Source organism: Cryptomeria japonica, unplaced genomic scaffold (assembly GCF_030272615.1).
Source record: "Cryptomeria japonica unplaced genomic scaffold, Sugi_1.0 HiC_scaffold_101, whole genome shotgun sequence".
In the NCBI taxonomy this organism is placed as follows: domain Eukaryota; kingdom Viridiplantae; phylum Streptophyta; class Pinopsida; order Cupressales; family Cupressaceae; genus Cryptomeria; species Cryptomeria japonica.
In genome coordinates this window covers 409,647-420,829 of record NW_026728923.1, presented here as the reverse complement: position 1 = coordinate 420,829, position 11,183 = coordinate 409,647, and the positions used below count along the sequence as shown (strand labels likewise).

Here is an 11,183-nt window from a genome sequence, read left to right as displayed (position 1 = left end):
AGCACCTTTGAACCCACATTGGCACTCACCCTGACCCTGGCACCTTGGAACCCACATTGGCACTCACCTTGACCCTGGCACCCACCTTTGCACTCACCTTGGGACCCACCCTGGCTCCCACCTCGGCACCCACCCAGACACCCACCTTGGTTCCTTGGCACCCACCTTGGATCCTTGGCACCCACCCCGACACCCACCTTGGCACGCAACTTGGCTACTTGCCACCCACCTTGGCTCCTTGACGCCCACCCCGACAACCACCCCGTGACCTACCCTGGCTAGGGTTGGTGCACACCCACCCTGGTGCCCACCTTGGCACCCACCCCATGACCCACCTTGGCACGCACCTTAGTACCCACCCCGTTACCCACCCTAGGACCCACCCCGTGACCCACCTTGGCCAGGGTGGGTGCCTTGGTGCGCACAACTTGCCTGGGCTGCACACCAGGGCGGGCTCAAGATGGCACCCGCGTTCCGTTTTTTTCACTATCTTTCAAAACGGAAATTTTAAAATCTCGTTTTTTTTTTTTTTTTGCCTTTTCTGGAAATTAGTGAAGGCAGCGCATCAAAGGTGCGCAATGCTGGTGCGAACCCGGGAGCGCTCCGATGTGTGCTCCAAGGTGCGGCGTGCACGAAGTCCGAGCCCGGCTTGCCCCGGGTGCGCACCTCGCGTGCACCTTCGCCGGGGTGAGCACCTTGGCTGGGTTGCGCGCCCTGGTGCGCACCAAGGAGCGCTCTGAAGTGTGCTCCAAGGTGCGGCGTGCACGAAGTCGGAGCTCGGTTTGCCCCGGGTGTGCACCTCGGGTGCGCACCTCGCGTGCACCTTCGCTGCGGTGGGCACCTTGGCTGGGTTGCGCGCCTTGGTGGGCACCATGCAGTGCACGAAGTCGGAGCCCGGTTTGCCCCGGGCGCGCACCTCCGCCAGGGTGGGCACCTTGGTGCGCACAACTTGCCTGGGCTGCGCACCAGGAAGGGCTCAAGATGGCACCCGCGTTCCGTTTTTTTCACTATCTTTCAGAACGGAAATTTTAAAATATCGTTTTTTTTTGCCTTTTCTGGAAATTAGTGAAGGCAGCGCATCAAAGGTGCGCAACGCTGGTGCGAACCTGGGAGCGCTCCGATGTGTGCTCCAAGGTGCGGCGTGCACGAAGTCGGAGCCCGGTTTGCCCCGGGTGCGCCCTGGTGGGCACCATGGTGCGCACCAAGGAGCGCTCCGAAGTGTGCTCCAAGGTGCGGCCTGCACGAAGTCGGAGCCCGGTTTGCCCCGGGTGTGCACCGCGGGTGGGCACCTTGGTGCGCATGCCTTGCCTGGGCTGCGCACCAGGGCGGGCTCAAGATGGCACCCGCGTTCCGTTTTTTTCACTATCTTTCAAAACGGAAATTTTAAAATCTCATTTTTTTTTGCCTTTTCTGGAAATTAGTGAAGGCAGCGCATCAAAGGTGCGCACCTCGCTGCCCACCACGGTGCGCAACGCCGGTGGGCACCCGGGAGTGCTTCGAAGTGTGCTCCAAGGTGCTGCGTGCACGTTGTCGGAGCCCGGTTTGCCCCGGGTGCGCACCTCGCGTGCACCTTCGTCGGGGTGGGCACCTTGGCTGGGTTTGCCCCGGCTGCGCTCCGAAGCGGGGTTATTGGAGCGCCGCCTCTTTTTTTGTCGGAGCGTTTGGTGGGGTTTCTCGCATTGGCTCTTCCCAGGCCCGGTTGCCACCCTGGCGCGCACGAAGTCGGAAGTAGGGTTAATTGCCCGGGTGCGCACCTTTGCCAGGGTGGGCACCTTACCTGGGCTGTGCACCAGGGCGGGCTCAAGATGGCACCCGCGTTCCGTTTTTTTCACTATCTTTCAAAACGGAAATTTTAAAATCTCCTCTTTTTTTTGCCTTTTCTGGAAATTAGTGAAGGCAGCGCATCAAAGGTGCGCACCTCGCTGCCCACCTTGGTGTGCTCTGAGGTGCGCACCCGGGAGCGCTACGAAGTGTGCTCCAAGGTGCGGCGTGCACGTTGTCGGAGCCCGGTTTGCCCCGGGTGCGCACCTCGCCTGCACCTTGGCCGGGGTGGGCACCCTGGCTGGGTTTGCCCAGGGTGCGCTCCGAAGCGGGGTTACTGGAGCGCCCCCTCTTTTTTTGTCAGAGCGTTTGGTGGGGTTTCTCGCATTGGCTCTTCCCAGGCCCGGTTGTTGGGTGCGCTCCCACCCTGGCGCGCGCGAAGTTGGAAGTTGGGTTAATTGCCCGGGCGCGCACCTTCGCCAGGGTGGGCACCTTGGTGCGCACACCTTGGCTGGGCTGCGCACCAGGGCGGGCTCAAGATGGCACCAGCATTCCCTTTTTCTCACTATCTTTCAAAACGGAAATTTTAAAATCTCGTTTTCTTTTGCCTTTTATGGAAATTAGTGAAGGCATCGCATCAAAGGTGCGCACCTCGCTGCCCACCTTGGTGTGCTCCGAGGTGCCCACCACGGTGCGCTCCGAGGTGCCCACCACGGTGCGCAACGCCGGTGCGAACCCGGGAGCGCCCCGATGTGTGCTCCAAGGTGCGGCGTGCACGAAGCCGGACCCCGGTTTGCCCCGGGTGCGCACCTCGCGTGCACCTTGGTGCGCACACCTTGGCTGGGTTGCGCGGCCTGGTGGGCACCATGGTGCGCACCAAGGAGCGCTCCGAAGTGTGCTCCAAGGTGCGGCGTGCACGAAGTCCTAGCCCGGTTTGCCCCGGGTGCGCACCTTCGCCGCGGTGGGCACCATGGCGTGCACGAAGTCGGAGCCCGGTTTGCCCCGGGTGCGCACCTCGCGTGCACCTTCGCCGGGGTGGGCACCTCGGCTGGGTTGCGCGCCCTGGTGCGCACCAAGGAGCGCTCCGAAGTGTGCTCCAAGGTGCGGCGTGCACGAAGTCGGAGCCCGGTTTGCCCCGGGTGCGCACCTTCGCCGCGGTGGGCACCCTGGTGCGCACCATGGCGTGCACGAAGTCGGAGCCCGGTTTGCCCCGGGTGCGCACCTCGCGTGCACCTTCGGCGGGGTTGCGCGCCCTGGTGCGCACCAAGGAGCGCTCCGAAGTGTGCTCCAAGGTGCGGCGTGCACGAAGTCGGAGCCCGGTTTGCCCCAGGTGCGCACCTCGCGTGCACCTTCGGCGGGGTTGCGCGCCCTGGTGGGCACCATGGTGCGCACCAAGGAGCGCTCCGAAGTGTGCTCCAAGGTGCGGCGTGCACGAAGTCGGAGCCCGGTTTGCCCCGGGTGCGCACCTCGCGTGCACCTTCGCCGCGGTGGGCACCATGGCGTGCACGAAGTCGGAGCCCGGTTTGCCCCGGGTGCGCACCTCGCGTGCACCTTCGCCGCGGTGGGCACCATGGCGTGCACGAAGTCGGAGCCCGGTTTGCCCCGGGTGCGCACCTCGCGTGCACCTTCGCTGGGGTGGGCACCTCGGCTGGGTTGCGCGCCCTGGTGCGCACCAAGGAGCGCTCCGAAGTGTGCTCCAAGGTGCGGCGTGCACGAAGTCGGAGCCCGGTTTGCCCCGGGTGCGCACCTCGCGTGCACCTTCGCCGCGGTGGGCACCATGGCGTGCACGAAGTCGGAGCCCGGTTTGCCCCGGGTGCGCACCCCGCGTGCACCTTCGCCGGGGTGGGCACCTCGGCTGGGTTGCGCGCCCTGGTGCGCACCAAGGAGCGCTCCGAAGTGTGCTCCAAGGTGCGGCGTGCACGAAGTCGGAGCCCGGTTTACCCCGGGTGCGCACCTCGCGTGCACCTTCGCCGCGGTGGGCACCTTGGCTGGGTTGGGCACCATTGAGCGCTCCGAAGTGTGCTCCAAGGTGCGCACCATGGCCCTCCAAGGTGCGCAGCATGGCGTGCACGAAGTCGGAGCCCGGTTTGCCCCGGGTGCGCACCTCGCGTGCACCTTCGCCAGGGTGGGCACCTCGGTGCGCACACCTTCTCAATGTTTTCTTGCCTTTTCTGGAAATTGGTGAAGGCAGCGCATCAAAGGTGCGCACCTCGGTGTGCTCCGAGGTGCGAACCCGAGAGCGCTCCGAGGTGCCCACGAAGTCGAAAGTCGGGTTAATTGCATTGTTTTCCCCGGGTGCGCTCCGAGGTGCGCAACATCGGTGCGCACCAAGGAGGGCTCCGAAGTGTGCTCCAAGGTGCGCACGATTCGGAGCTCGGTTTGCCCGGGGTGCGCACACCTTGGCTGGGTTGCGCACCCTTTGTGCGCTCCAAGGTGCGCACGAAGTCGGAGCTCGGTTTGCCCCGGGTGCGCACCTTCGCCAGGGTGCGCACCTTGATGCGCACGCCTTGGCTGGGCTGCGCACCTTGGTGGGCGCCATGGTGCGCACCTTTCGTGCGCTCCAAGGTGCGCACGAAGTCGGAGCTCGGTTTGCCCCGGGTGCGCACCTTGGTGGGCGCCATGGTGCACTCCGAGGTGCCCAAGATTGGTGCGCACCAAGGAGCGCTCCGAAGTGCGCTCCAAGGTGCGCAGGTGCGCGCGAAGTCGAAAGTTGGGTTAATTGTCCGGTTTGCCTCGGGTGCGCACCTTGCGTGCACCTTCGCCAGGGTGGGCGCCTTGGTGCGCACACCTTGGCTGGGCTGCGCACCCGGGCGCGCACACCTTGGCACCCGCGTTTCCTTCATTTTAAATTTTTTTTTTTTACAATCTCTCAAGTGGGAAATTCTATAATCTCAACTTTTTTTGCCTTTTCAGGAAACTTTTGAATGGAGCGCATCATTGGTGCGCTCCGAAGTGTGCTCCAAGGTGCGCACCTCTGGTGTGCTCCAAAGCTCTCTCCAGCTGCGTGCACCTGCCCCGGCCGCGCACCCGGCCCCGCCCAGCTTCGCTCACCTGTCCCGGGCGTCTGGTGCGGAACCTTAGAGTAAGAAACATCACCGTGCACCTTGGCCAACGTGCGCGACTCGACCGAGCGCGCACTGGCCGAGGTGCACACCGATTTCACCTGGGTGCGCGCGCAGCACCTCGGGCGCACCGGGGTGCGCGCACAACGCCCGGGTTGCACCGTGGCCTGTGTGCTCGGGGCGCCTCAGGTGCGCGCTCGGTGTCGCCCCCCGCGCGCGCGGTAGTGCGGGCAGCGCACCCCGGCCCGGCCCGGCCCCGACGAGAACGCAAACGGGCAAAAGGTTTATTCAAATAGCATTGCGACGCCCGGCGAAAAACTAAAAAAGGGTGCAACACCGGGACTTCCCGGGAGGTCACCCATCCCAGTACTACTCCGGCCCAAGCGCGCTTAACTGCGGAGTTCTGATGGGATCCGGTGCACTAACGCTGGTATGATCGCACCCGTTATGAGCTTGTCGCAGTGTGTACTTAGCAAACCGCGACCCACGTGCGAATCCACCCCGGCCACCCACCCCCGTCGAGGTGCACACCCTCCCTCGCGAAGTGCGCCCCGTTCGCCAAGTGTGAGCCCTGCCCGGGTGCGCGCACCTTGCTAGGGCGTCGGGTGTGCACCCGGCCCGGCCTACGTGCGTGCACCTGGACGGGGCGTCGTGTGCGTGCAGTGTCCCGTCTGCAACGCGGTGCCCACACACCACCTCGGGCGCAACGACCTGCGCTCACATGTGGGCCGAGTGCACCTTGGTGCATGTTCGGGGCGCCTCGGGTGCACGCTCGATCTTGCCCCGGTGCACCAAGGCGCTCGGTTTGCCCCGGGTGCGCACTTGGTGCAAGGTGGGCACCCAAAATAGGGATCAAGCACCAAAACACAAGTTTCGGGATGCAAAATGGGACCCAAGGACCACAAATGCGTTCCAAGACCCATGATGGGTCCACGAGAACAAAAATGTGTTCCGAGACTTAATAAACAAATATTGGGTTTTAGGAGAAGAAACATGCTCTGATGCCCAAAACGAGAATCGACCCCGAAAAGGCCACAGGCCAAAAGTGGGATGCGAGACAAAAAAAAATGGGACCCGAGGACCAAAATTGGGTTCCCAGGTCGAAGACAGGGCAACCGGACAAGAAACGACCTCTAAGGCTCGAAATGAGTCCCGACGACTAAAACTTGACAAGAAGCACCCATCAGGCACCCAACTCGACACCCATGGGATGCCGACCCACCCGGGCTTCCACCTAGCACACCTTGGCACCCACCCACCCTCGCACCCAACCTCGCACCCAACTTAGCACCTTTGAACCCACATTGGCACTCACCCTGACCCTGGCACCTTGGAACCCACATTGGCACTCACCTTGACCCTGGCACCCACCTTTGCACTCACCTTGGGACCCACCCTGGCTCCCACCTCGGCACCCACCCAGACACCCACCTTGGTTCCTTGGCACCCACCTTGGATCCTTGGCACCCACCCCGACACCCACCTTGGCACGCAACTTGGCTACTTGCCACCCACCTTGGCTCCTTGACGCCCACCCCGACAACCACCCCGTGACCTACCCTGGCTAGGGTTGGTGCACACCCACCCTGGTGCCCACCTTGGCACCCACCCCATGACCCACCTTGGCACGCACCTTAGTACCCACCCCGTTACCCACCCTAGGACCCACCCCGTGACCCACCTTGGCCAGGGTGGGTGCCTTGGTGCGCACAACTTGCCTGGGCTGCACACCAGGGCGGGCTCAAGATGGCACCCGCGTTCCGTTTTTTTCACTATCTTTCAAAACGGAAATTTTAAAATCTCGTTTTTTTTTTTTTTTTGCCTTTTCTGGAAATTAGTGAAGGCAGCGCATCAAAGGTGCGCAATGCTGGTGCGAACCCGGGAGCGCTCCGATGTGTGCTCCAAGGTGCGGCGTGCACGAAGTCCGAGCCCGGCTTGCCCCGGGTGCGCACCTCGCGTGCACCTTCGCCGGGGTGAGCACCTTGGCTGGGTTGCGCGCCCTGGTGCGCACCAAGGAGCGCTCTGAAGTGTGCTCCAAGGTGCGGCGTGCACGAAGTCAGAGCTCGGTTTGCCCCGGGTGTGCACCTCGGGTGCGCACCTCGCGTGCACCTTCGCTGCGGTGGGCACCTTGGCTGGGTTGCGCGCCTTGGTGGGCACCATGCAGTGCACGAAGTCGGAGCCCGGTTTGCCCCGGGCGCGCACCTCCGCCAGGGTGGGCACCTTGGTGCGCACAACTTGCCTGGGCTGCGCACCAGGAAGGGCTCAAGATGGCACCCGCGTTCCGTTTTTTTCACTATCTTTCAGAACGGAAATTTTAAAATATCGTTTTTTTTTGCCTTTTCTGGAAATTAGTGAAGGCAGCGCATCAAAGGTGCGCAACGCTGGTGCGAACCTGGGAGCGCTCCGATGTGTGCTCCAAGGTGCGGCGTGCACGAAGTCGGAGCCCGGTTTGCCCCGGGTGCGCCCTGGTGGGCACCATGGTGCGCACCAAGGAGCGCTCCGAAGTGTGCTCCAAGGTGCGGCCTGCACGAAGTCGGAGCCCGGTTTGCCCCGGGTGTGCACCGCGGGTGGGCACCTTGGTGCGCATGCCTTGCCTGGGCTGCGCACCAGGGCGGGCTCAAGATGGCACCCGCGTTCCGTTTTTTTCACTATCTTTCAAAACGGAAATTTTAAAATCTCATTTTTTTTTGCCTTTTCTGGAAATTAGTGAAGGCAGCACATCAAAGGTGCGCACCTCGCTGCCCACCACGGTGCGCAACGCCGGTGGGCACCCGGGAGTGCTTCGAAGTGTGCTCCAAGGTGCTGCGTGCACGTTGTCGGAGCCCGGTTTGCCCCGGGTGCGCACCTCGCGTGCACCTTCGTCGGGGTGGGCACCTTGGCTGGGTTTGCCCCGGCTGCGCTCCGAAGCGGGGTTATTGGAGCGCCGCCTCTTTTTTTGTCGGAGCGTTTGGTGGGGTTTCTCGCATTGGCTCTTCCCAGGCCCGGTTGCCACCCTGGCGCGCACGAAGTCGGAAGTAGGGTTAATTGCCCGGGTGCGCACCTTTGCCAGGGTGGGCACCTTACCTGGGCTGTGCACCCGGGCGGGCTCAAGATGGCACCCGCGTTCCGTTTTTTTCACTATCTTTCAAAACGGAAATTTTAAAATCTCCTCTTTTTTTTGCCTTTTCTGGAAATTAGTGAAGGCAGCGCATCAAAGGTGCGCACCTCGCTGCCCACCTTGGTGTGCTCTGAGGTGCGCACCCGGGAGCGCTACGAAGTGTGCTCCAAGGTGCGGCGTGCACGTTGTCGGAGCCCGGTTTGCCCCGGGTGCGCACCTCGCCTGCACCTTGGCCGGGGTGGGCACCCTGGCTGGGTTTGCCCAGGGTGCGCTCCGAAGCGGGGTTACTGGAGCGCCCCCTCTTTTTTTGTCAGAGCGTTTGGTGGGGTTTCTCGCATTGGCTCTTCCCAGGCCCGGTTGTTGGGTGCGCTCCCACCCTGGCGCGCGCGAAGTTGGAAGTTGGGTTAATTGCCCGGGCGCGCACCTTCGCCAGGGTGGGCACCTTGGTGCGCACACCTTGGCTGGGCTGCGCACCAGGGCGGGCTCAAGATGGCACCAGCATTCCCTTTTTCTCACTATCTTTCAAAACGGAAATTTTAAAATCTCGTTTTCTTTTGCCTTTTATGGAAATTAGTGAAGGCATCGCATCAAAGGTGCGCACCTCGCTGCCCACCTTGGTGTGCTCCGAGGTGCCCACCACGGTGCGCTCCGAGGTGCCCACCACGGTGCGCAACGCCGGTGCGAACCCGGGAGCGCCCCGATGTGTGCTCCAAGGTGCGGCGTGCACGAAGCCGGACCCCGGTTTGCCCCGGGTGCGCACCTCGCGTGCACCTTGGTGCGCACACCTTGGCTGGGTTGCGCGGCCTGGTGGGCACCATGGTGCGCACCAAGGAGCGCTCCGAAGTGTGCTCCAAGGTGCGGCGTGCACGAAGTCCTAGCCCGGTTTGCCCCGGGTGCGCACCTTCGCCGCGGTGGGCACCATGGCGTGCACGAAGTCGGAGCCCGGTTTGCCCCGGGTGCGCACCTCGCGTGCACCTTCGCCGGGGTGGGCACCTCGGCTGGGTTGCGCGCCCTGGTGCGCACCAAGGAGCGCTCCGAAGTGTGCTCCAAGGTGCGGCGTGCACGAAGTCGGAGCCCGGTTTGCCCCGGGTGCGCACCTTCGCCGCGGTGGGCACCCTGGTGCGCACCATGGCGTGCACGAAGTCGGAGCCCGGTTTGCCCCGGGTGCGCACCTCGCGTGCACCTTCGGCGGGGTTGCGCGCCCTGGTGCGCACCAAGGAGCGCTCCGAAGTGTGCTCCAAGGTGCGGCGTGCACGAAGTCGGAGCCCGGTTTGCCCCGGGTGCGCACCTCGCGTGCACCTTCGGCGGGGTTGCGCGCCCTGGTGGGCACCATGGTGCGCACCAAGGAGCGCTCCGAAGTGTGCTCCAAGGTGCGGCGTGCACGAAGTCGGAGCCCGGTTTGCCCCGGGTGCGCACCTCGCGTGCACCTTCGCCGCGGTGGGCACCATGGCGTGCACGAAGTCGGAGCCCGGTTTGCCCCGGGTGCGCACCTCGCGTGCACCTTCGCCGGGGTGGGCACCTCGGCTGGGTTGCGCGCCCTGGTGCGCACCAAGGAGCGCTCCGAAGTGTGCTCCAAGGTGCGGCGTGCACGAAGTCGGAGCCCGGTTTGCCCCGGGTGCGCACCTCGCGTGCACCTTCGCCGCGGTGGGCACCATGGCGTGCACGAAGTCGGAGCCCGGTTTGCCTCGGGTGCGCACCCCGCGTGCACCTTCGCCGGGGTGGGCACCTCGGCTGGGTTGCGCGCCCTGGTGCGCACCAAGGAGCGCTCCGAAGTGTGCTCCAAGGTGCGGCGTGCACGAAGTCGGAGCCCGGTTTGCCCCGGGTGCGCACCTCGCGTGCACCTTCGCCGCGGTGGGCACCTTGGCTGGGTTGGGCACCATTGAGCGCTCCGAAGTGTGCTCCAAGGTGCGCACCATGGCCCTCCAAGGTGCGCAGCATGGCGTGCACGAAGTCGGAGCCCGGTTTGCCCCGGGTGCGCACCTCGCGTGCACCTTCGCCAGGGTGGGCACCTCGGTGCGCACACCTTCTCAATGTTTTCTTGCCTTTTCTGGAAATTGGTGAAGGCAGCGCATCAAAGGTGCGCACCTCGGTGTGCTCCGAGGTGCGAACCCGAGAGCGCTCCGAGGTGCCCACGAAGTCGAAAGTCGGGTTAATTGCATTGTTTTCCCCGGGTGCGCTCCGAGGTGCGCAACATCGGTGCGCACCAAGGAGGGCTCCGAAGTGTGCTCCAAGGTGCGCACGATTCGGAGCTCGGTTTGCCCGGGGTGCGCACACCTTGGCTGGGTTGCGCACCCTTTGTGCGCTCCAAGGTGCGCACGAAGTCGGAGCTCGGTTTGCCCCGGGTGCGCACCTTCGCCAGGGTGCGCACCTTGATGCGCACGCCTTGGCTGGGCTGCGCACCTTGGTGGGCGCCATGGTGCGCACCTTTCGTGCGCTCCAAGGTGCGCACGAAGTCGGAGCTCGGTTTGCCCCGGGTGCGCACCTTGGTGGGCGCCATGGTGCACTCCGAGGTGCCCAAGATTGGTGCGCAACAAGGACCGCTCCGAAGTGCGCTCCAAGGTGCGCAGGTGCGCGCGAAGTCGAAAGTTGGGTTAATTGTCCGGTTTGCCTCGGGTGCGCACCTTGCGTGCACCTTCGCCAGGGTGGGCGCCTTGGTGCGCACACCTTGGCTGGGCTGCGCACCCGGGCGCGCACACCTTGGCACCCGCGTTTCCTTCATTTTAAATTTTTTTTTTTTACAATCTCTCAAGTGGGAAATTCTATAATCTCAACTTTTTTTGCCTTTTCAGGAAACTTTTGAATGGAGCGCATCATTGGTGCGCTCCGAAGTGTGCTCCAAGGTGCGCACCTCTGGTGTGCTCCAAAGCTCTCTCCAGCTGCGTGCACCTGCCCCGGCCGCGCACCCGGCCCCGCCCAGCTTCGCTCACCTGTCCCGGGCGTCTGGTGCGGAACCTTAGAGTAAGAAACATCACCGTGCACCTTGGCCAACGTGCGCGACTCGACCGAGCGCGCACTGGCCGAGGTGCACACCGATTTCACCTGGGTGCGCGCGCAGCACCTCGGGCGCACCGGGGTGCGCGCACAACGCCCGGGTTGCACCGTGGCCTGTGTGCTCGGGGCGCCTCGGGTGCGCGCTCGGTGTCGCCCCCCGCGCGCGCGGTAGTGCGGGCAGCGCACCCCGGCCCGGCCCGGCCCCGACGAGAACGCAAACGGGCAAAAGGTTTATTCAAATAGCATTGCGACGCCCGGCGAAAAACTAAGAA

The 11,183-nt window shown here is 64.0% G+C and overlaps 1 non-coding gene across 1 annotated transcript; it reads right to left on the bottom strand.

Moving 5' to 3' along the window:
• Nucleotides 1-5,148: 5,148 nt before the first annotated feature.
• Nucleotides 5,149-5,267, bottom strand: LOC131865122 (5S ribosomal RNA). Its single transcript, XR_009363854.1, has one exon. It is a non-coding gene; the product is annotated as a 5S ribosomal RNA (ribosomal RNA).
• Between the last annotated feature and the right edge of the window lie 5,916 nt (nt 5,268-11,183).